The 22,940-nt window shown below is 49.0% G+C and overlaps 1 protein-coding gene across 1 annotated transcript in view; it reads right to left on the bottom strand.

Moving 5' to 3' along the window:
- Positions 1–4,267, bottom strand: part of SENP3 (SUMO specific peptidase 3) — a 33,848-nt gene extending 29,581 nt beyond the window's left edge. Inside the window, exon 1 of the mRNA XM_066588909.1 lies at positions 4,137–4,267. The gene's annotated coding sequence lies outside the window, so the exon portion shown is untranslated. The remainder of the gene's footprint in view (positions 1–4,136) is intronic.
- Between the last annotated feature and the right edge of the window lie 18,673 nt (positions 4,268–22,940).

Here is a 22,940-nt window from a genome sequence, read left to right as displayed (position 1 = left end):
GTCCGGGGGGTGCGGCGTCACAGGGGGGGGGGGGGCATCTATGTCCGGGGGGTGCGGCGTCACAGGGGGGGGGGGGGGCATCTATGTCCGGGGGGTGCGGCGTCACAGGGGGGGGGGGGCATCTATGTCCGGGGGGCGGGGGCATCTATGTCCGGGGGGCGGGGGCATCTATGTCCGGGGGGTGCGGCGTCACAGGGGGGGGGGGCATCTATGTCCGGGGGGTGCGGCGTCACAGGGGGGGGGGGGGCATCTATGTCCGGGGGGTGCGGCGTCACAGGGGGGGGGGGGGCATCTATGTCCGGGGGGGCATCTATGTCCGGGGGGTGCGGCGTCACAGGGGGGGGGGGGCATCTATGTCCGGGGGGTGCGGCGTCACAGGGGGGGGGGGGCATCTATGTCCGGGGGGTGCGGCGTCACAGGGGGGGGGGCATCTATGTCCGGGGGGCGGGGGCATCTATGTCCGGGGGGCGGGGGCATCTATGTCCGGGGGGTGCGGCGTCACAGGGGGGGGGGCATCTATGTCCGGGGGGTGCGGCGTCACAGGGGGGGGGCATCTATGTCCGGGGGGTGCGGCGTCACAGGGGGGGGGCATCTATGTCGGGGGGTGCGGCGTCACAGGGGGGGGGGGCATCTATGTCCGGGGGGTGCGGCGTCACAGGGGGGGGGCATCTATGTCCGGGGGGTGCGGCGTCACAGGGGGGGGGCATCTATGTCCGGGGGGTGCGGCGTCACAGGGGGGGGGCATCTATGTCCGGGGGGTGCGGCGTCACAGGGGGGGGGGCATCTATGTCCGGGGGGTGCGGCGTCACAGGGGGGGGGGGGGCATCTATGTCCGGGGGGTGCGGCGTCACAGGGGGGGGGGGGGGGCATCTATGTCCGGGGGGTGCGGCGTCACAGGGGGGGGGGCATCTATGTCCGGGGGGTGCGGCGTCACAGGGGGGGGGCATCTATGTCCGGGGGGTGCGGCGTCACAGGGGGGGGGGGGCATCTATGTCCGGGGGGTGCGGCGTCACAGGGGGGGGGGGGGGCATCTATGTCCGGGGGGTGCGGCGTCACAGGGGGGGGGGGGCATCTATGTCCGGGGGGTGCGGCGTCACAGGGGGGGGGGCATCTATGTCCGGGGGGTGCGGCGTCACAGGGGGGGGGGGGCATCTATGTCCGGGGGGTGCGGCGTCACAGGGAGGGGGCATCTATGTCCGGGGGGTGCGGCGTCACAGGGAGGGGGCATCTATGTCCGGGGGGTGCGGCGTCACAGGGGGGGGGGGGGCATCTATGTCCGGGGGGTGCGGCGTCACAGGGGGGGGGGCATCTATGTCCGGGGGGTGCGGCGTCACAGGGGGGGGGGCATCTATGTCCGGGGGGTGCGGCGTCACAGGGGGGGGGGGGGGGCGGCATCTATGTCCGGGGGTGCGGCGTCACGGGGGGGGGGCATCTATGTCCGGGGGTGCGGCGTCACAGGGGGGGGCATCTATGTCCGGGGGTGCGGCGTCACAGGGGGGGGCATCTATGTCCGGGGGTGCGGCGTCACAGGGGGGGGCATCTATGTCCGGGGGTGCGGCGTCACACGGGGGGGGCATCTATGTCCGGGGGTGCGGCGTCACACGGGGGGGGGCATCTATGTCCGGGGGTGCGGCGTCACACGGGGGGGGCATCTATGTCCGGGGGTGCGGCGTCACACGGGGGGGGCATCTATGTCCGGGGGTGCGGCGTCACAGGGGGGGGCATCTATGTGCGGGGGTGCGGCGTCACAGGGGGGGCATCTATGTCCGGGGGTGCGGCGTCACAGGGGGGGCATCTATGTCCGGGGGTGCGGCGTCACAGGGGGGGCATCCATGTCCGGGGGTGCGGCGTCACAGGGGGGGCATCCATGTCCGGGGGTGCGGCGTCACAGGGGGGGCATCCATGTCCGGGGGTGCGGCGTCACAGGGGGGGCATCCATGTCCGGGGGTGCGGCGTCACAGGGGGGGCATCTATGTCCGGGGGTGCGGCGTCACAGGGGGGGCATCTATGTCCGGGGGTGCGGCGTCACAGGGGGGGCATCTATGTCCGGGGGTGCGGCGTCACAGGGGGGGCATCTATGTCCGGGGGTGCGGCGTCACAGGGGGGGCATCTATGTCCGGGGGTGCGGCGTCACAGGGGGGGCATCTATGTCCGGGGGTGCGGCGTCACAGGGGGGGCATCTATGTCCGGGGGTGCGGCGTCACAGGGGGGGCATCTATGTCCGGGGGTGCGGCGTCACAGGGGGGGCATCTATGTCCGGGGGTGCGGCGTCACAGGGGGGGCATCTATGTCCGGGGGTGCGGCGTCACAGGGGGGGCATCTATGTCCGGGGGTGCGGCGTCACAGGGGGGGCATCTATGTCCGGGGGTGCGGCGTCACAGGGGGGGCATCTATGTCCGGGGGTGCGGCGTCACAGGGGGGGCATCTATGTCCGGGGGTGCGGCGTCACAGGGGGGGCATCTATGTCCGGGGGTGCGGCGTCACAGGGGGGGCATCTATGTCCGGGGGTGCGGCGTCACAGGGGGGGCATCTATGTCCGGGGGTGCGGCGTCACAGGGGGGGCATCTATGTCCGGTGGTGCAGCATAACAGGGGGGACATCTATGTCCGGGGGATGCAGTATAACAGGGGGGGCATCTATGTCCGAGGGATGCAGTATAACAGGGGGGGCATCTATGTCCGGGGGATGCAGTATAACAGGGGGGACATCTATGTCAGGGGGATGCAGTATAACAGGGGGGACATCTATGTCCGGTGGTGCAGTATAACAGGGGGGACATCTATGTCCGGGGGATGCAGCATAACAGGGGGGACATCTATGTCCGGGGGTGCAGCATAACAGGGGGGACATCTATGTCCGGGGGTGCAGCATAACAGGGGGGACATCTATGTCCGGGGGTGCAGCATAACAGGGGGGACATCTATGTCCGGGGGATGCAGTATAACAGGGGGGACATCTATGTCCGGGGGATGCAGTATAACAGGGGGGACATCTATGTCCGGGGGATGCAGTATAACAGGGGGGACATCTATGTCCGGGGGATGCAGGGATGCAGTATAACAGGGGGGACATCTATGTCCGGGGGATGCAGTATAACAGGGGGGACATCTATGTCCGGGGGATGCAGTATAACGGGGGTGGGGGGGGGGGGGCATCTATGTCCGGGGGATGCAGTATAACAGGGGGGGACATCTATGTCCGGGGGATGCAGTATAACAGGGGGGGACATCTATGTCCGGGGGATGCAGTATAACAGGGGGGGACATCTATGTCCGGGGGATGCAGTATAACAGGGGGGGACATCTATGTCCGGGGGATGCAGTATAACAGGGGGGACATCTATGTCCGGGGGATGCAGTATAACAGGGGGGACATCTATGTCCGGGGGATGCAGTATAACAGGGGGGACATCTATGTCCGGAGGATGCAGTATAACAGGGGGGACATCTATGTCAGGGGGATGCAGTATAACAGGGGGGACATCTATGTCCGGGGGATGCAGTATAACAGGGGGGACATCTATGTCCGGGGGATGCAGTATAACAGGGGGGACATCTATGTCCGGGGGATGCAGTATAACAGGGGGGGGGGGGGGAACATCTATGTCCGGGGGATGCAGTATAACAGGGGGGGGACATCTATGTCCGGGGGATGCAGTATAACAGGGGGGGGACATCTATGTCCGGGGGACGCAGTATAACAGGGGGGGGACATCTATGTCCGGGGGACGCAGTATAACAGGGGGGGGACATCTATGTCCGGGGGATGCAGTATAACAGGGGGGACATCTATGTCCGGGGAATGCAGTATAACAGGGGGGGACATCTATGTCCGGGGGGTGCAGTATAACAGGGGGGGACATGTATGTCCGGGGGGTGCAGTATAACAGGGGGGGACATATGTCCGGGGGGTGCAGTTAACAGGGGGGGACATATGTCCGGGGGGTGCAGTTAACAGGGGGGGACATATATGTCCGGGGGTTGCAGTTAACAGGGGGGGACATATATGTCCGGGGGGTGCAGTCTAACAGGGGGGGACATCTATGTCTGGGGTAGAACGCAATATTGGGGCACACAGACATGGAGGGTTGCGGCAGAACCCCGGGGCGCAGACACGTTTCCCTCCCGCTCACGTACGTGCTGGCTGCTGCTCTGCAGGCTCCCCCGGGTCCTCTCATCCCCTCCCCGGTCAGCGGGCCGCGCTCTTTTCTCTCAGTCGTCGTCGGTCAGGCTGTCGCACGCCAGTGACGTCACGCAGTCGCGTAGACACCTCCTGAAGGGAGTGGGAACGTATCGCCATGGTAACAGCGCCCAGTCCCGGAAGCGCCGCCATCTTTCTCCTCTCTCAGTGTAGCATGTAGAGCCGATAATACGCATAAGGCGCCATCTTGATGCTCCAAACAAACCCGCCCTGCTGTGCCAGCCGCCGGAAACTCGAAGCACGGGCAGTAGAACAGACAGTTGTCGGGCCATGGCAGGCAGTAGCGGGGTGCAGGCCCATCCTATGTAATGGCCGTGGCACTTCTCCTGCCTGAACTGACGCCATATTGGAGCAGCCGTAGCGGCCGGGCACGTGCTCAGCCATTGTTCCTCGCTCCAGCAGACGAGCCATTCACCACATGGGCTGAGCAGGTCACATGACCAGTAACCATGGCGACTGAACAGTCATTAACATACCCATATAGTAACTAATGTGCTACATTAAATTGGGGGCGCTATCAGTGTATACAGGAGGTATAGGAGGTGCTATCAGTGTATACAGGAGGTATAGGAGGTGCTATCAGTGTATACAGGAGGTATAGGAGGTGCTATCAGTGTATACAGGAGGTATAGGAGGTGCTATCAGTGTATACAGGAGGTATAGGAGGTGCTATCAGTGTATACAGGAGGTATAGGAGGTGCTATCAGTGTATACAGGAGGTATAGGAGGTGCTATCAGTGTGTACAGGAGGTATAGGAGGTGCTATCAGTGTGTACAGGAGGTATAGGAGGTGCTATCAGTGTATACAGGAGGTATAGGAGGTGCTATCAGTGTATACAGGAGGTATAGGAGGTGCTATCAGTGTATACAGGAGGTATAGGAGGTGCTATCAGTGTATACAGGAGGTATAGGAGGTGCTATCAGTGCATACAGGAGGTATAGGAGGTGTTATCAGTGTATACAGGAGGTATAGGAGGTGCTATCAGTGTATACAGGAGGTATAGGAGGTGCTATCAGTGTATAGAGGAGGTATAGGAGGTGCTATCAGTGTATACAGGAGGTATAGGAGGTGCTATCAGTGTATACATGAGGTATAGGAGGTGCTATCAGTGTATACATGAGGTATAGGAGGTGCTATCAGTGTATACATGAGGTATAGGAGGTGCTATCAGTGTATACAGGAGGTATAGGAGGTGCTATCAGTGTATACAGGAGGTATAGGAGGTGCTATCAGTGTATACAGGAGGTATAGGAGGTGCTATCAGTGTATACATGAGGTATAGGAGGTGCTATCAGTGTATACAGGAGGTATAGGAGGTGCTATCAGTGTATACAGGAGGTATAGGAGGTGCTATCAGTGTATACAGGAGGTATAGGAGGTGCTATCAGTGTATACAGGAGGTATAGGAGGTGCTATCAGTGTATACAGGAGGTATAGGAGGTGCTATCAGTGTATACATGAGGTATAGGAGGTGCTGTCAGTGTATATAGGAGGTGCTATCAGTGTGTACAGGAGGTATAGGAGGTGCTATCAGTGTATACAGGAGGTATAGGAGGTGTTATCAGTGTATACAGGAGGTATAGGAGGTGCTATCAGTGTATACAGGAGGTATAGGAGGTGCTATCAGTGTATACAGGAGGTATAGGAGGTGCTATCAGTGTATACAGGAGGTATAGGAGGTGCTATCAGTGTATACATGAGGTATAGGAGGTGCTATCAGTGTATACAGGAGGTATAGGAGGTGCTATCAGTGTATACAGGAGGTATAGGAGGTGCTATCAGTGTATACAGGAGGTATAGGAGATGCTATCAGTGTATACAGAAGGTATAGGAGGTGCTATCAGTGTATACAGGAGGTATAGGAGGTGCTATCAGTGTATACAGGAGGTATAGGAGGTGCTATCAGTGTATACAGGAGGTATAGGAGGTGCTATCAGTGTATACAGGAGGTATAGGAGGTGCTATCAGTGTGTACAGGAGGTATAGGAGGTGCTATCAGTGTATACGGGAGGTATAGGAGGTGCTATCAGTGTATACAGGAGGTATAGGAGGTGCTATCAGTGTATACAGGAGGTATAGGAGGTGCTATCAGTGTGTACAGGAGGTATAGGAGGTGCTATCAGTGTATACAGGAGGTATAGGAGGTGCTATCAGTGTATGCAGGAGGTATAGGAGGTGCTATCAGTGTATACAGGAGGTATAGGAGGTGCTATCAGTGTATACAGGAGGTATAGGAGGTGCTATCAGTGTATACAGGAGGTATAGGAGGGGCTATCGGTGTATACAGGGGGTATAGGAGGTGCTATCAGTGTATACAGGAGGTATAGGAGGTGCTATCAGTGTATACAGGAGGTATAGGAGGTGCTATCAGTGTATACATGAGGTATAGGAGGTGCTATCAGTGTATACAGGAGGTGCTATCAGTGTATACAGGAGGTATAGGAGGTGCTATCAGTGTATACAGGAGGTATAGGAGGTGTTATCAGTGCATACAGGAGGTATAGGAGGTGCTGTCAGTGTATATAGGAGGTGCTATCAGTGTGTACAGGAGGTATAGGAGGTGCTATCAGTGTATACATGAGGTATAGGAGGTGCTATCAGTGTATACAGGAGGTATAGGAGGTGCTATCAGTGTATACAGGAGGTATAGGAGATGCTATCAGTGTATACAGAAGGTATAGGAGGTGCTATCAGTGTATACAGGAGGTATAGGAGGTGCTATCAGTGTATACAGGAGGTATAGGAGGTGCTATCAGTGTATACAGGAGGTATAGGAGGTGCTATCAGTGTATACAGGAGGTATAGGAGGTGCTATCAGTGTATACAGGAGGTATAGGAGGTGCTATCAGTGTGTACAGGAGGTATAGGAGGTGCTATCAGTGTATACGGGAGGTATAGGAGGTGCTATCAGTGTATACAGGAGGTATAGGAGGTGCTATCAGTGTATACAGGAGGTATAGGAGGTGCTATCAGTGTGTACAGGAGGTATAGGAGGTGCTATCAGTGTATACATGAGGTATAGGAGGTGCTATCAGTGTATACAGGAGGTATAGGAGGTGCTATCAGTGTATACAGGAGGTATAGGAGGTGCTATCAGTGTATACAGGAGGTATAGGAGGTGCTATCAGTGTATACAGGAGGTACAGGAGGTGCTATCAGTGTATACAGGAGGTATAGGAGGTGCTATCAGTGTATACAGGAGGTATAGGAGGTGCTATCAGTGTATACAGGAGGTATAGGAGGTGCTATCAGTGTATACAGGAGGTATAGGAGGTGCTATCAGTGTATACAGGAGGTATAGGAGGTGCTATCAGTGTATACAGGAGGTATAGGAGGTGCTATCAGTGTATACAGGAGGTATAGGAGGTGCTATCAGTGTATACAGGAGGTATAGGAGGTGCTATCAGTGTATACAGGCGGTACAGGAGGTGCTATCAGTGTATACAGGAGGTACAGGAGGTGCTATCAGTGTATACAGGAGGTATAGGAGGTGCTATCCGTGTATACAGGAGGTATAGGAGGTGCTATCCGTGTATACAGGAGGTATAGGAGGTGCTATCAGTGTATACAGGAGGTATAGGAGGTGCTATCACTGTATACAGGAGGTATAGGAGGTGCTATCAGTGTATACAGGAGGTATAGGAGGTGCTATCAGTGTATACAGGAGGTATAGGAGGTGCTATCAGTGTATACAGGAGGTATAGGAGGTGCTGTCAGTGTATATAGGAGGTGCTATCAGTGTGTACAGGAGGTATAGGAGGTGCTATCAGTGTGTACAGGAGGTATAGGAGGTGCTATCAGTGTATACATGAGGTATAGGAGGTGCTATCAGTGTATACAGGAGGTATAGGAGGTGCTATCAGTGTATACAGGAGGTATAGGAGGTGCTATCAGTGTATACAGGAGGTATAGGAGGTGCTATCAGTGTATACAGGAGGTACAGGAGGTGCTATCAGTGTATACAGGAGGTATAGGAGGTGCTATCAGTGTATACAGGAGGTATAGGAGGTGCTATCAGTGTATACAGGAGGTATAGGAGGTGCTATCAGTGTATACAGGAGGTATAGGAGGTGCTATCAGTGTATACAGGAGGTACAGGAGGTGCTATCAGTGTATACAGGAGGTATAGGAGGCAATATCAGTGTATACAGGAGGTATAGGAGGTGCTATCAGTGTATACGGGAGGTATAGGAGGTGCAATCAGTGTATACGGGAGGTATAGGAGGTGCTATCAGTGTATACAGGAGGTATAGGAGGTGCTATCAGTGTATACAGGAGGTATAGGAGGTGCTATCAGTGTATACAGGAGGTATAGGAGGTGCTATCAGTGCATACAGGAGGTATAGGAGGTGCTATCAGTGTATACAGGAGGTACAGGAGGTGCTATCAGTGTATACAGGAGGTATAGGAGGTGCTATCAGTGTATACAGGAGGTATAGGAGGTGCTATCAGTGTATACAGGAGGTATAGGAGGTGCTATCAGTGTATACAGGAGGTATAGGAGGTGCTATCAGTGTATACAGGAGGTATAGGAGGTGCTATCAGTGTATACAGGAGGTATAGGAGGTGTTATCAGTGCATACAGGAGGTATAGGAGGTGCTATCAGTGTATACAGGAGGTATAGGAGGTGCTATCAGTGTATACAGGAGGTATAGGAGGTGCTATCAGTGTATACAGGAGGTATAGGAGGTGCTATCAGTGTATACAGGAGGTATAGGAGGTGCTATCAGTGTGTACAGGAGGTATAGGAGGTGCTATCAGTGTATACATGAGGTATAGGAGGTGCTATCAGTGAATACAGGAGGTATAGGAGGTGCTATCAGTGTATACAGGAGGTATAGGAGGTGCTATCAGTGTATACAGGAGGTATAGGAGGTGCTATCAGTGTATACAGGAGGTACAGGAGGTGCTATCAGTGTATACAGGAGGTATAGGAGGTGCTATCAGTGTATACAGGAGGTATAGGAGGTGCTATCAGTGTATACAGGAGGTATAGGAGGTGCTATCAGTGTATACAGGAGGTATAGGAGGTGCTATCAGTGTATACAGGAGGTACAGGAGGTGCTATCAGTGTATACAGGAGGTATAGGAGGCAATATCAGTGTATACAGGAGGTATAGGAGGTGCTATCAGTGTATACGGGAGGTATAGGAGGTGCTATCAGTGTATACGGGAGGTATAGGAGGTGCTATCAGTGTATACAGGAGGTATAGGAGGTGCTATCAGTGTATACAGGAGGTATAGGAGGTGCTATCAGTGTATACAGGAGGTATAGGAGGTGCTATCAGTGCATACAGGAGGTATAGGAGGTGCTATCAGTGTATACAGGAGGTACAGGAGGTGCTATCAGTGTATACAGGAGGTATAGGAGGTGCTATCAGTGTATACAGGAGGTATAGGAGGTGCTATCAGTGTATACAGGAGGTATAGGAGGTGCTATCAGTGTATACAGGAGGTATAGGAGGTGCTATCAGTGTATACAGGAGGTATAGGAGGTGCTATCAGTGTGTACAGGAGGTATAGGAGGTGCTATCAGTGTATACAGGAGGTATAGGAGGTGCTATCAGTGTATACAGGAGGTATAGGAGGTGCTATCAGTGTATACAGGAGGTATAGGAGGTGCTATCAGTGTATACAGGAGGTATAGGAGGTGCTATCAGTGTATACAGGGGGTATAGGAGGTGCTATCAGTGTATACAGGAGGTATAGGAGGTGCTATCAGTGTATACAGGGGTATAGGAGGTGCTATCAGTGTATACAGGAGGTATAGGAGGTGCTATCAGTGTATACAGGAGGTATAGGAGGTGCTATCAGTGTATACAGGAGGTATAGGAGGTGCTATCAGTGTATACAGGAGGTATAGGAGGTGCTATCAGTGTATACAGGAGGTATAGGAGGTGCTATCAGTGTATACAGGAGGTATAGGAGGTGCTATCAGTGTATACAGGAGGTATAGGAGGTGCTATCAGTGTATACAGGAGGTATAGGAGGTGCTATCAGTGTATACAGGAGGTATAGGAGGTGCTATCAGTGTGTACAGGAGGTATAGGAGGTGCTATCAGTGTGTACAGGAGGTATAGGAGGTGCTATCAGTGTATACAGGAGGTATAGGAGGTACTATCAGTGTATACAGGAGGTATAGGAGGGGCTATCGGTGTATACAGGAGGTATAGGAGGGGCTATCGGTGTATACAGGAGGTATAGGAGGGGCTATCGGTGTATACAGGGGGTATAGGAGGTGCTATCAGTGTATACAGGAGGTATAGGAGGTGCTATCAGTGTATACAGGAGGTATAGGAGGTGCTATCAGTGTATACAGGAGGTGCTATCAGTGTATACAGGAGGTATAGGAGGTGCTATCAGTGTGTACAGGAGGTATAGGAGGTGCTATCAGTGTATACAGGAGGTATAGGAGGGGCTATCGGTGTATACAGGAGGTATAGGAGGGGCTATCGGTGTATACAGGGGGTATAGGAGGTGCTATCAGTGTATACAGGAGGTATAGGAGGTGCTATCAGTGTATACAGGAGGTATAGGAGGTGCTATCAGTGTATACAGGGGGTATAGGAGGTGCTATCAGTGTATACGGGAGGTATAGGAGGTGCTATCAGTGTATACAGGAGGTATAGGAGGTGCTATCAGTGTGTACAGGAGGTATAGGAGGTGCTATCAGTGCATACAGGAGGTATAGGAGGGGCTATCGGTGTATACAGGAGGTATAGGAGGTGCTATCAGTGTATACAGGAGGTATAGGAGGTGCTATCAGTGTATACAGGAGGTATAGGAGGTGCTATCAGTGTATACAGGAGGTATAGGAGGTGCTATCAGTGTATACAGGAGGTATAGGAGGTGCTATCAGTGTATACAGGAGGTATAGGAGGTGCTATCAGTATATACAGGAGGTATAGGAGGTGCTATCGGTGTATACAGGAGGTATAGGAGGGGCTATCGGTGTATACAGGAGGTATAGGAGGTGCTATCAGTGTATACAGGAGGTATAGGAGGTGCTATCAGTGTATACAGGAGGTATAGGAGGTGCTATCAGTGTATACAGGAGGTATAGGAGGTGCTATCAGTATATACAGGAGGTATAGGAGGTGCTATCAGTGTATACAGGAGGTATAGGAGGGGCTATCGGTGTATACAGGAGGTATAGGAGGTGCTATCAGTGTATACAGGAGGTATAGGAGGTGCTATCAGTGTATACAGGAGGTATAGGAGGTGCTATCAGTGTATACAGGAGGTATAGGAGGTGCTATCAGTGTATACAGGAGGTATAGGAGGTGCTATCAGTGTATACAGGAGGTATAGGAGGTGCTATCAGTGTATACAGGAGGTATAGGAGGTGCTATCAGTGTATACAGGAGGTATAGGAGGTGCTATCAGTGTATACAGGAGGTATAGGAGGTGCTATCAGTGTGTGCTGGAGGTATAGGAGGTGCTATCAGTGTATACAGGAGGTATAGGAGGTGCTATCAGTGTATACGGGAGGTATACGAGGTGCTATTAGTGTATACAGGAGGTATAGGAGGTGCTATCAGTGTATACAGGAGATATAGGAGGTGCTATCAGTGTATACACGCGGTATAGGAGGTGCTATCAGTGTATACAGGAGGTATAGGAGGTGCTATCAGTGTATACAGGAGGTATAGGAGGTGTTATCAGTGTATACATGAGGTATAGGAGGTGCTATCAGTGTATACAGGAGGTATAGGAGGTGCTATCAGTGTATACAGGAGGTATAGGAGGTGCTATCAGTGTATACAGGAGGTATAGGAGGTGCTATCAGTGTATACCGGAGGTATAGGAGGTGCTATCAGTGTATACAGGAGGTATAGGAGGTGCTATCAGTGTATACAGGAGGTATAGGAGGTGCTATCAGTGTATACAGGAGGTATAGGAGGTGCTATCAATGTATACAAGAGGTATAGGAGGTTCTATCAGTGTATACAGGAGGTATAGGAGGTGCTATCAGTGTATACAGGAGGTATAGCAGGTCATATCAGTGTGTACAGGAGGTATAGGAGGTGCTATCAGTGTATGCAGGAGGTATAGGAGGTGCTATCAGTGTATACAGGAGGTATAGGAGGTGCTATCAGTGTGTACAGGAGGTATAGGAGGTGCTATCAGTGTATACAGGAGGTATAGGAGGTGCTATCAGTGTATACAGGAGGTATAGGAGGTGCTATCAGTGTATACGGGAGGTATAGGAGGTGCTATCAGTGTATACAGGAGGTATAGGAGGTGCTATCAGTGTATACAGGAGGTATAGGAGGTGCTATCAGTGTATACAGGAGGTATAGGAGGTGCTATCAGTGTATACAGGAGGTATAGGAGGTGCTATCAGTGTATACAGGAGGTATAGGAGGTGCTATCAGTGTATACAGGAGGTATAGGAGGTGCTATCAGTGTATACAGGAGGTATAGGAGGTGCTATCAGTGTGTGCTGGAGGTATAGGAAGTGCTATCAGTCTATATAGGAGGTGCTATCAGTGTATACAGGAGGTATAGGAGGTGCTATCAGTGTATACAGGAGGTATAGGAGGTGCTATCAGTGTATACAGGAGGTATAGGAGGTGCTATCAGTGTGTGCTGGGGGTGTAGGAAGTGCTATCAGTGTATATAGGAGGTACTATTAGTGTATACAGGAGGTATAGGAGGCGCTATCAGTGTATACGGGAGGTATAGGAGGTGCTATTAGTGTATACAGGAGGTATAGGAGGCACTATCAGTGTATATAGGAGGTATAGGAGGTGCTATCAGTGTATACAGGAGGTATAGGAGGTGCTATCAGTGTATACAGGAGGTATAGGAGGTGCTATCAGTGTATACAGGAGGTATAGGAGGTGCTATCAGTGTATACGGGAGGTATAGGAGGTGCTATCAGTGTATGCAGGTGGTATAGGAGGTGCTATCAGTGTATAGAGGAGGTATAGGAGGTGCTATCAGTGTATACAGGAGGTATAGGAGGTGCTATCAGTGTATACAGGAGGTATAGGAGATGCTATCAGTGTATACAGGAGGTATAGGAGGTGCTATCAGTGTATACAGGAGGTATAGGAGGTGCTATCAGTGTATACAGGAGGTATAGGAGGTGCTATCAGTGTATACAGGAGGTATAGGAGGTGCTATCAGTGTATAGAGGAGGTATAGGAGGTGCTATCAGTGTATACAGGAGGTATAGGAGGCGCTATCAGTGTATACAGGAGGTATAGGAGGCGCTATTGAGAAGGATACATATATATCCTTGTAGGTAGAAAAGAAAACACTGGAATATATACATTTATATAGATATACTTATGTGCCTTTCTTTTTATATGTATAATAACTTTATTCTCATATGTACTAACTCTATGAAAAACTTAATACTTCGCCTTATACCAGATATTCCAAAGGCCTTGCAAGGCGAAGACAAAATGTATTTTAAACACAGCAAAGAAGAACCAGACACAAGGCCGTGTACTTGGCCGTTTTCCCAGAAGCGCCATATCAAGATAACGACTGATCAACTACGTACATAATTTTCACTGTCTCAGCCGGAAATCCGGACTTCCCATATATGGTTATGCGGTGAATTTGAGCCAATGTGCCCATCACCCATTCCTAGTGATGAGACCAAAGGGTATAAGATCCCATGTAATCTGTAATAAAGGGCGCAGTCATGTCCCCGTGTGAGGAGCTATACCAGACCTCCGTGTGTGGTGTTTCTTTCTTTACCGCCGGCAGCGGGGCATTGGGGTGGGCCTGATTGGTGCTGTACGCAGAAATTTCCCTGACAATTGTCGCAACCAACTGGGGCGACAAAACCGGAGCCGTGCAGCCCTGTCCGTCCGGATCCACGTCACGGGGAAGCCGTCCTGCTGCAAACCGAGCCTGATCAACTCACAGAACTCCAGGTAAGACCAGCATAAATTAATGTTGTGTTTTACACTGCGAGTCTTGCAGCAGGAGGGACTATCTGTGTTATGTGACCGGACGGGTTGGGTTAAGAGTTCTACACGGTAACTCGTGTGGGCTTCAGGTTTGCCGTCATGGACCACTGACCGTGATATGCGCACCAATCGCTCACCCAGAAACTAGTCTGTAGTCTATTTGTACTCTGAAGTCCGTAGCATTTTAACGATAGTGGAGATTGTTTGTTGTATCTGCAGAATTTTTTTTCTCTTTCTTTTCATTTAGTCTCATAAGAGAAGGGACCCTCTGTTGTTTTTCTAGTATATAAGGGGCTAACAATTTGATTTAAGAGGGATGCATTTTGTGAGACAGACTTCATAGGAGAAGGGACCCTCGGTTGTTTTGCCTTATATATGGGGCTAACGATTTGATTTCAGAGAGATGCATTCTGTGAGGCTGGTTCCATAGGAGAAGGGACCCTCGGTTGTTTTTCCGCTATTTAAGGGGCTGACAATTTGGAATTAAGAGGGATGCATTCTATGGAGCGTGTTATTATTATTGTTGTTGTTCTAATATGCATAAGACCTTATTAAAGAAGACGGAGCCCTTTATGGGCTGCCGCCGTGCGGATCAATTGGTGGAGGAGAGACGAGTTCCAATCTGTAAACTGTAAGAAAACTTATGAAAATGTATGACATCGACCCGCACGGTAGATTACAGTATGGTGACTGGGAGGACGTCTTTAGGACCAAAAGGGTGCCTGGAAAGACCAAGGTTTGCTAGAAAGTGCTGGAGTGAGGAGGAAAGAGAGACAGTCAGAGAAAGTTAAGTATGTACACATTATTTGTTTAAGAAAGTATCCGTAAGTGAAATGTTGGAAAGTACAGTAAGTGATCTGGAGGGTGTCGGGAGAGTGTCTACTGAAGGTTACATTGGCAGTTAGGTAGGGAGAGAAGTATGGGGAACAAGCAAAGTCGAGAGGAAAGTTACAAAGCATGTGATTTGTTGGCAGAGAGAAAGAGGAAAAGGTGTATAATACTAGATAGATATAGATGTGTATGTGTATATATGTATATACTGTATGTGCAAATGGTTAACTGAGCTTGCTTTTAGAGGAGAAGGTTTGTTTACTTAAAGCTGCAGTGTCTTTGTCTAGCTTTCAAGGTCAAGAGATAACAAAGCGAGAGAGAATGCAATAATAACCCTGAAAAATATCTGCTTGCTTAAATGGAATGGAGGCTTGAAATGAATTTAATTAATTATACTGTCTTAGTAGGCAGGAAATATAGCAATTTCTAAGGTATATTCTTACTGGGTTCTGATCACAAATGGACACGTCTTGGTCTCTTTTTCATACAGGTGTAAGAAAGTTATACCCCACTCACATCCTGTGGGGGCTTTTAAGAATACAGGGGTTGAAAATGCAAAACATGTTAAAATTGTCAGAAGGTCCCAGGATATGTGTTAATTATGAGTTCAAATGCAGGGAATAGTTAAACTAAAACAACTCAGTCTGTGTTTCATATTCGTAGAGAGATAACAGTTATTTTTGCAAAGGTGGGGGCTTTCAGCTCAGGGTCAAATACAGAGAAAGAAAGACAAGGGGGGCTGAAAGATACCCACGCATTCTAAAATACTTCAGCGTTTAATACAGCATATAATAGCTTCAGTAAATAAGAAATATAGAATGTCTCAGTCACTCAGCAAATTTTTTTCACATAATTTGTCAAAAATAGCGCTCATTCACAATCTCATCTCAATAGAATCATGTACTTTATAACATTATAGCACTCACCTCAATGTTTTTCAACTGATGTATGTTTGTTTGTCACACTTTTTGTCTGTGCATCTGTATGTACTGGTACACCTTCAATGGGGGGTGACGGGGCAGACTTGAGCGAATGGATGGATGAGAGTTAATGCCCAGTGCTCAGGCTGTGATGAATGTAAAATGTGTGATGCAGGTATTGACTGGGGATAATAGTCCCCCCATGCATAAGACTTTACTTGTTTGAGATGTGGATGCTTAGACTGTTAAGCTTAAATGAAGGTTTGAAAAAAGATGCAAGTGACCAGTATCGAGGGGGTGGAGCTAGATGATGTAAAGGACGTAATGTTTCATCCCTCTTGTCCACAAGGGAGGGGGTGAGGATCTTGAGCAGCTAGTAAAAGTATTTTTGGTTTTTTTTTCTCTCTCAAATTTGATAAGACATTGCAGGCAGGATCAGATTAATAATGAATTTGCTTAAAGCATATCACATTTCAAATATTAATAGGTGTTTGTAGATTATTCTGCCCCGGTGTAACTCATGTTTCTGCTATTGGTGCTAACATTTTACAGGCCTTATCTGCATCCATCAAATCTTTTTACAATGTTATACTACCTTGAAACCGGGTACTCTTGTTCCAATTGAGTACCCTGGTTCACAGGGGGGGAGGAGAAGGCATAGGTGATCTAGGTATTGCAAATCAGCCATTTTTAAATTTTTCGCAACACGATTCTGATCTTTTTGAAATAGAATATCAGCCTGATTGTCTAGCATTGATGCAACAAGAAAAATTAAGTTTTAAAAAGTTACTGAAAACCCTTGTTAACAATGCATATTTTGAGTTGTTTTTTTTATAGATGGTACCAGGGTGATTGATGACTCCACACTGGATATGCAGTGGTCACACAACAAGATGTCCTAAAAGCAGAATGCCTCCGCATGTCGCAGCACAAGAAGCGGAACTAAAATGGCCCTCACTGAGGCGTATAGAGTGGTAGAAGGTAAGACGGCAAACATTTACACTGATTCCCGGTATGCATTTGGCATAGCTCATGATTACGGCCCAACATGGAAGGCCAGACAGTTTTTTACCTCAGCAGGACAGCCAATTAAGAATGGTGCATTGGTGCAGAGTCTCATGGAGACCCTACTTCTACCTGACAAGGTGGAAAGCTCACACCAATTCCTAGACCAGAGAAACAAGAGGCAACGCCATCACAGACCACACAGCAAAGGCAGCGGCCCTCAAGCCGTGGAAGAAAAGAAGAATTTAACAATAACTTTGGACTTTGACTACACTTTGGCCTTTGACTACACTTTGGACTTTGATAAAAACTTTGGACTTTGATAAAAACTTTGGCCTTTGATATACTAAGGACTTTACAGTTACAAGCCAGCAAGGAAGAAAAGGAAAAATGGACTAAAAAGGGACGGCATATGGTGAACAGTCAACAGCACTTGCCCACCACGGTCCCTGTGCCCCATGATGGCCCAGCTGATGCACGGAAAGACGCACCTCTTAAAGCAGCAATGGTGTCGACGCTTGAACAAGGACGAGTTGCTCCTGGGTTTTCTGTAGCTGCTGCATTATTTATCCAATTTTGCATGATCTTTGCCGTAAGCAACAGGGCAGAAGTAAATTTGCCACATCACACTTGCCTAGACCACTCTACCCATTTCAGGGATTGCAAATTGGCTACACTCAGCTCCTACTTGTTGGGAGGCATGAATATGTGCTTGTTGTTGTTGATTTCTTTTCAGGTTGGAGACCTACTCTGTTACCAAAGTAAATAAGCAGGTAACCGCACAGAAGCTCATCAATGAGGTAATCCGCAGATACGGGGTACCGGAAGTGATTGAGTCAAACAAAGGTACACACTTCACAGGTGAAATAATGCAACACATCATGTCTGCTTTGGGTATATCCCAGGATTTTCACACACCCTACCGTCCACGGAGTAGTGGGAAAGTAGATACAAAAGGCAATGGAGGAAATGGGCAACTCTTGAATTGAGTGTCTCCCATTAGTTCTTTCCCAGGAGGGTACATGCCACAGTATCAGAGTTTGAGGAATGATTTTCTTGTTAATTTTGTCATAGGTCTCTCCAAGGAATTGTCAATAATGCATTCTGTAGTCTCTGCTTTTCTCCCAGGTCCTACAGATGAGTGTCACAATCTGAAACCAGGTGACAGGGTCTATGTGAAAAAGTTTGAGAGAGAAACCCTGTTTGAATGTCCCTACCAGATGTTGTTCACCACCCCAACTGCAGTCAAGCTCGAAGGAAAGCCCACTGGGATCCACACCTCGCACTGAAAAAACTAATGATCCTGCATATCCTTTACATGCTATAATGTGGTACAATTCCTCTAACACACACCTTTGACTACTGTACACTAGCCCCCTGTTTCAGAACAAATTAATACAATCAAATGTGCAATATGAAGCCTACACTGAGGGTGAGAATCCAACACCGCATCGTGCTAAGAGAGACATTGACGCTCCAGGTGGTAACTTTGATCCACATGTATACATAGATGCAATAGGAGTGCCAAGGGGGGTGCCAGATGAATTTAATTCTAGAGATCAGGCTAAAGCAGGTTTTGAGTCCTTATTTGCTATTGTCACTGTTAATAATAATGTAGATTGGATGAATTATATCTATTACAATCAGCAGAGGTTTGTAAACTACACCAGAGATGCTTTACAAGGGTTAGCTGACCAGTTAGGGCCCACTGCATCCATGGCGTTCCAAAATAGAGTGGCCCTGGATATGATTTTAGCAGAAAGAGGTGGGGTATGTAATTTCCTGTACGTGTGTTATGTGTATTATTATCTCTTTGATCAAAAAGAGTATGAGTAAGGGACTGGATAATGTGACACCAAAATTTCCCTTGTTTAAAAAAGATGAAGAGCCAGTTCCGATAGTGCCAACCACGTACGTTACCAGAAGAATGGAGAAATGTACTAGTACTGCGCCTGCCCCGATCTCCTAAGATGGACTGTCAGTGGAATTCCCATTTGCCTAGGGATAGTGCAGAAGACCTTAGGTTCAAGCGAGGGCGCACCCTGCGGGGTGTTAACTTGTACAGATAGAGGGTATGGATGCCCGGAAATAAGCCCAGGGAATCCATGGCCTCCTTCTGAGGTGAGGTAGGGATCCCCCCTCCTAGGAGTAGGGACTTACGGGCAGTGGGGAAACCCTGACGCAAGGGAGAGGCGACCGAGGGAGAGTGCGAGGCCTGGTGCTTGATCTCCGTATTAAGTTTTTAGGGGGGTTTGAGAAGGATACATATATATCCTTGTAGGTAGAAAAGAAAACACTGGAATATATACATTTATATAGATATAGTTATGTGCCTTTCTTTTTATATGTATACTAACTTTATTCTCATATGTACTAACTCTATGAAAAACGTAATACTTCGCCTTATACCAGATATTCCAAAGGCCTTGCCAGGCGAAGACAAAATGTATTTTAAACACAGCAAAGAAGAACCAGACACAAGGCCGTGTGCTTGGCTGTTTTCCCAGAAGCGCCATATCAAGATAACGACTGATCAACTACGTACATAATTTTCACTGTCTCAGCCGGAAATCCGGACTTCCCATATATGGTTATGCGGTGAATTTGAGCCAATGAGCCCATCACCCATTCCTAGTGATGAGACCAAAGGGTATAAGATCCCATGTAATCTGTAATAAAGGGCGCAGTCATGTCCCCGTGTGAGGAGCTATACCAGACCTCCGTGTGTGGTGTTTCTTTCTTTACCGCCGGCAGCGGGGCAAGTGGGGTGGGCCTGATTGGTGCTGTACGCAGAAATTTCCCTGACACTATCAGTGTATACAGGAGGTATAGGAGGTGCTATCAGTGTATGCAGGAGGTATAGGAGGTGCTATCAGTGTATACAGGAGGTATAGGAGGTGCTATCAGTGTATACAGGAGGTATAGGAGGTGCTATCAGTGTATACAGGAGGTATAGGAGGCAATATCAGTGTATACAGGAGGTGTAGGAGGTGCTATCAGTGTATACAGGAGGTATAGGAGGTGCTATCAGTGTATACAGGAGGTATAGGAGATGCTATCAGTGTATACAGAAGGTATAGGAGGTGCTATCAGTGTATACAGGAGGTATAGGAGGTGCTATCAGTGTATACAGGAGGTATAGGAGGTGCTATCCGTGTATACAGGAGGTATAGGAGGTGCTATCCGTGTATACAGGAGGTATAGGAGGTGCTATCCGTGTATACAGGAGGTATAGGAGATGCTATCAGTGTATACAGGAGGTATAGGAGGTGCTATCAGTGTATACAGGAGGTATAGGAGGTGCTATCAGTGTATACAGGAGGTATAGGAGGTGCTATCAGTGCATACAGGAGGTATAGGAGGTGCTATCAGTGCATACAGGAGGTATAGGAGGTGCTATCAGTGTATGCAGGAGGTATAGGAAGTGCTGTCAGTGTATACAGTGATCTGGATTATGGTTTTCTCCAGCAGGTTTCGGGGTATTTTGCAGCTTCCAAATTGTATAGTGTGCACACATCATCGACCAGATCAGACACAAATGCTGGTCTGAAACCGGGAGAGTCTCTACAATGTGTAGAGGCTCAGGCTTTTTATTATAACACATGATAACCGCCCTTTAATAGGCGTGCAACAGATTACATCAGTAACATATAAGATTCTCATTTGTCGGATCATATAGAATCCCCCGCCTCTCTGCCCACCCTTCTCCAAGTGTTGATGTGGCGCGGACTTTGTCCTAGCTGAAGTAATTTCTGTGTAGTGGTAAATCATTATTTAACTAACTTCAGGATGGGAGGGGTGGTGAAGTGCTAGGAAAACACTCAGTATTGGACAAGTATATCATATAACACTATGGCCCTTAACTCTTAGAGGCTTCTTGTGCACTTTTTATGTACTCAACTAACATTATATCGCACATCCATTGTCTAGCAAATACCATGATTAGATTGTGTGGCCTTTAAACTCCACAGAGCTAAAAGTCATTACAATAGCATAATACATTTGGTTTATACAAATTGATAGACATTTTATACTAACTAATCATCATGTCTATCACAATCCCCCCTTAAAATGTCTATCCTCTAACTCTCTATCTAATTTTCACAGTTCTCTGCGCATGAGCCTATAATCGGAGCGCGTTGAAGGTTCGTTTTAGAGTCTTCAAGGGGGGTGTAGGACTTGTCCACTCCTTGGGATGCATCCAGCGAACTCATTGTGGGAGCGGCTTTTCCAGCATCAGTTTCACAGGTCTCTCTGACACAGGGGATAACACAGCAGACTAGAACAGAAAAGGTAACCATCAGTTCACATACAACAGCGACGCCCGTCTGTGCCAGGATCCTTTACCACCCGCTCATCCATGGCGAGTGCTGGTCCCAAAAGTTAGCCCTTTTTAGTTAGTGCGGTCAGCTTCTTAATGGCAACTGCGTCTTTACCCGCGGGTCACGTTTCGTCTAGGATGTAGGTACAACAAGTCTCCCCTATCATCTTACAGACACTCCCCTTTTTAGCTAAAATCATATCTAAGGCCATTCTATTTTGAAAAGTCATAGTCGAGGTAGGTCCTATTGGTCGACTAGTCCCTATAAGGCGTCTCTAGTATAATTTATAAACCACTGCTAATTATAATAAACATAATTAATCCAATCAACGTTTATTTACCATAATGATCAGGAAAATGGACTCGAATCTAGTTTTAACTTGGTCTCTAGTTTTAAAACTTGTCAGGTACCCCCCTTGGCTATCCTATGACGTCAATGTACACGTGTAGATCAAAACTTCCACCAGGGGTCTCTCTTCTCGCTCTAGTATAATGTTACAATACTAGTAGTGTGCACAGGTACGCACGGCGTGGGACTCCCTGATCTTCACCCACACCAATGTCCCTCCTGGAGATAGTCCTGATGGTGAACACGTCCAGGCCGCCTACCCTGACCCTACACTACCTAGTGACAAGACTGGAAGGAACCGCCGTACCTATGCGGAAAACAAGGATAGACCAACATGACAGGATAACCACAAAACACAGCAGAGTTGGATCGTGATAAATTAACTATTGGGGGTAACCTCATTATCCTCAATGCTGTCTGACAGGATGTGGAGGAGCATAAGGGCTTTACTAAGGCACACTCTCCTGCCCAATTACCTTCCAGGCGGGTCCTCTACCTCATGTCTCCACAAAGCCAGTAAACGTCTCCTAAGGACTGGACCTGATTCTGCATCTATTCCCCTCCTATCGTACCGTAGGAGGAGCAATACCCGTTGGTGAGTTCCCCAAAATCTCCCTCCACCCTGCCTATTTGCCTGGCCGGTGTAGTTTCCAGGGTAGTCAGTAATACTCTCTCCGGTGCAAAACACTTAAGTACTTATAGAGTATTCCTTCTTCCACTTCTCACGGACAGTGTAATTAGCGGAAATGTTCGTGAAGAGACTAATAAACCACTCTTCAGCATCTACAGGGAGATTTAGGGGGACCATCCCCGAGTGTAGTCGGGCACTACCGCACACGCAACAGTTAGACTTGTTGCTCCTGTTAGCATTGTACCTCATCAACTCCAACCAGAGATTCTGGTCAGAGTAGCCAGTCGCTACTGTCAAGGTGTCCTCAAAAGGTAGGGTCGACTATGATCATCATGTTCGTCAAGGTCTTTATCTTACGGCGGAGGGGGTTAATTATGGGCATGGGACTAAGTGAAGGCTTCCATTCGGGTGCATCTACCATATCCCTTATTTTAAACTTCCCTAAGGGATCTTTCCTCCCGTACCGGTATGTCCCCAGACTGTAAGTCCCCCCCCCCCCCCGTCCCCCGGGCTTGGGATCTCCCATGGTTAGTGTAACAAACGCATTAAAACCAAGCAACATACTAAGTTCAGCCTTCCAATACCTGCTGTCCTTATTATTCTCAAGGAGGGTTATACGACTAATTAGGGATTTCCCGCTCTTATCTTTCGTATTTAAGGCACTTCGTGGTTTATAGGACCAGTCTATTCCTGTGTTACATCCCACTAATCCCCAATAACGGCAGTCTTCTCCCCAGACGTTATCAGTG

Source organism: Eleutherodactylus coqui, unplaced genomic scaffold, assembly GCF_035609145.1.
Source record: "Eleutherodactylus coqui strain aEleCoq1 unplaced genomic scaffold, aEleCoq1.hap1 HAP1_SCAFFOLD_90, whole genome shotgun sequence".
Taxonomy (NCBI): domain Eukaryota; kingdom Metazoa; phylum Chordata; class Amphibia; order Anura; family Eleutherodactylidae; genus Eleutherodactylus; species Eleutherodactylus coqui.
Note: the sequence above shows the minus strand (reverse complement) of the source record. Positions and strands in the feature narration are given on the sequence as shown.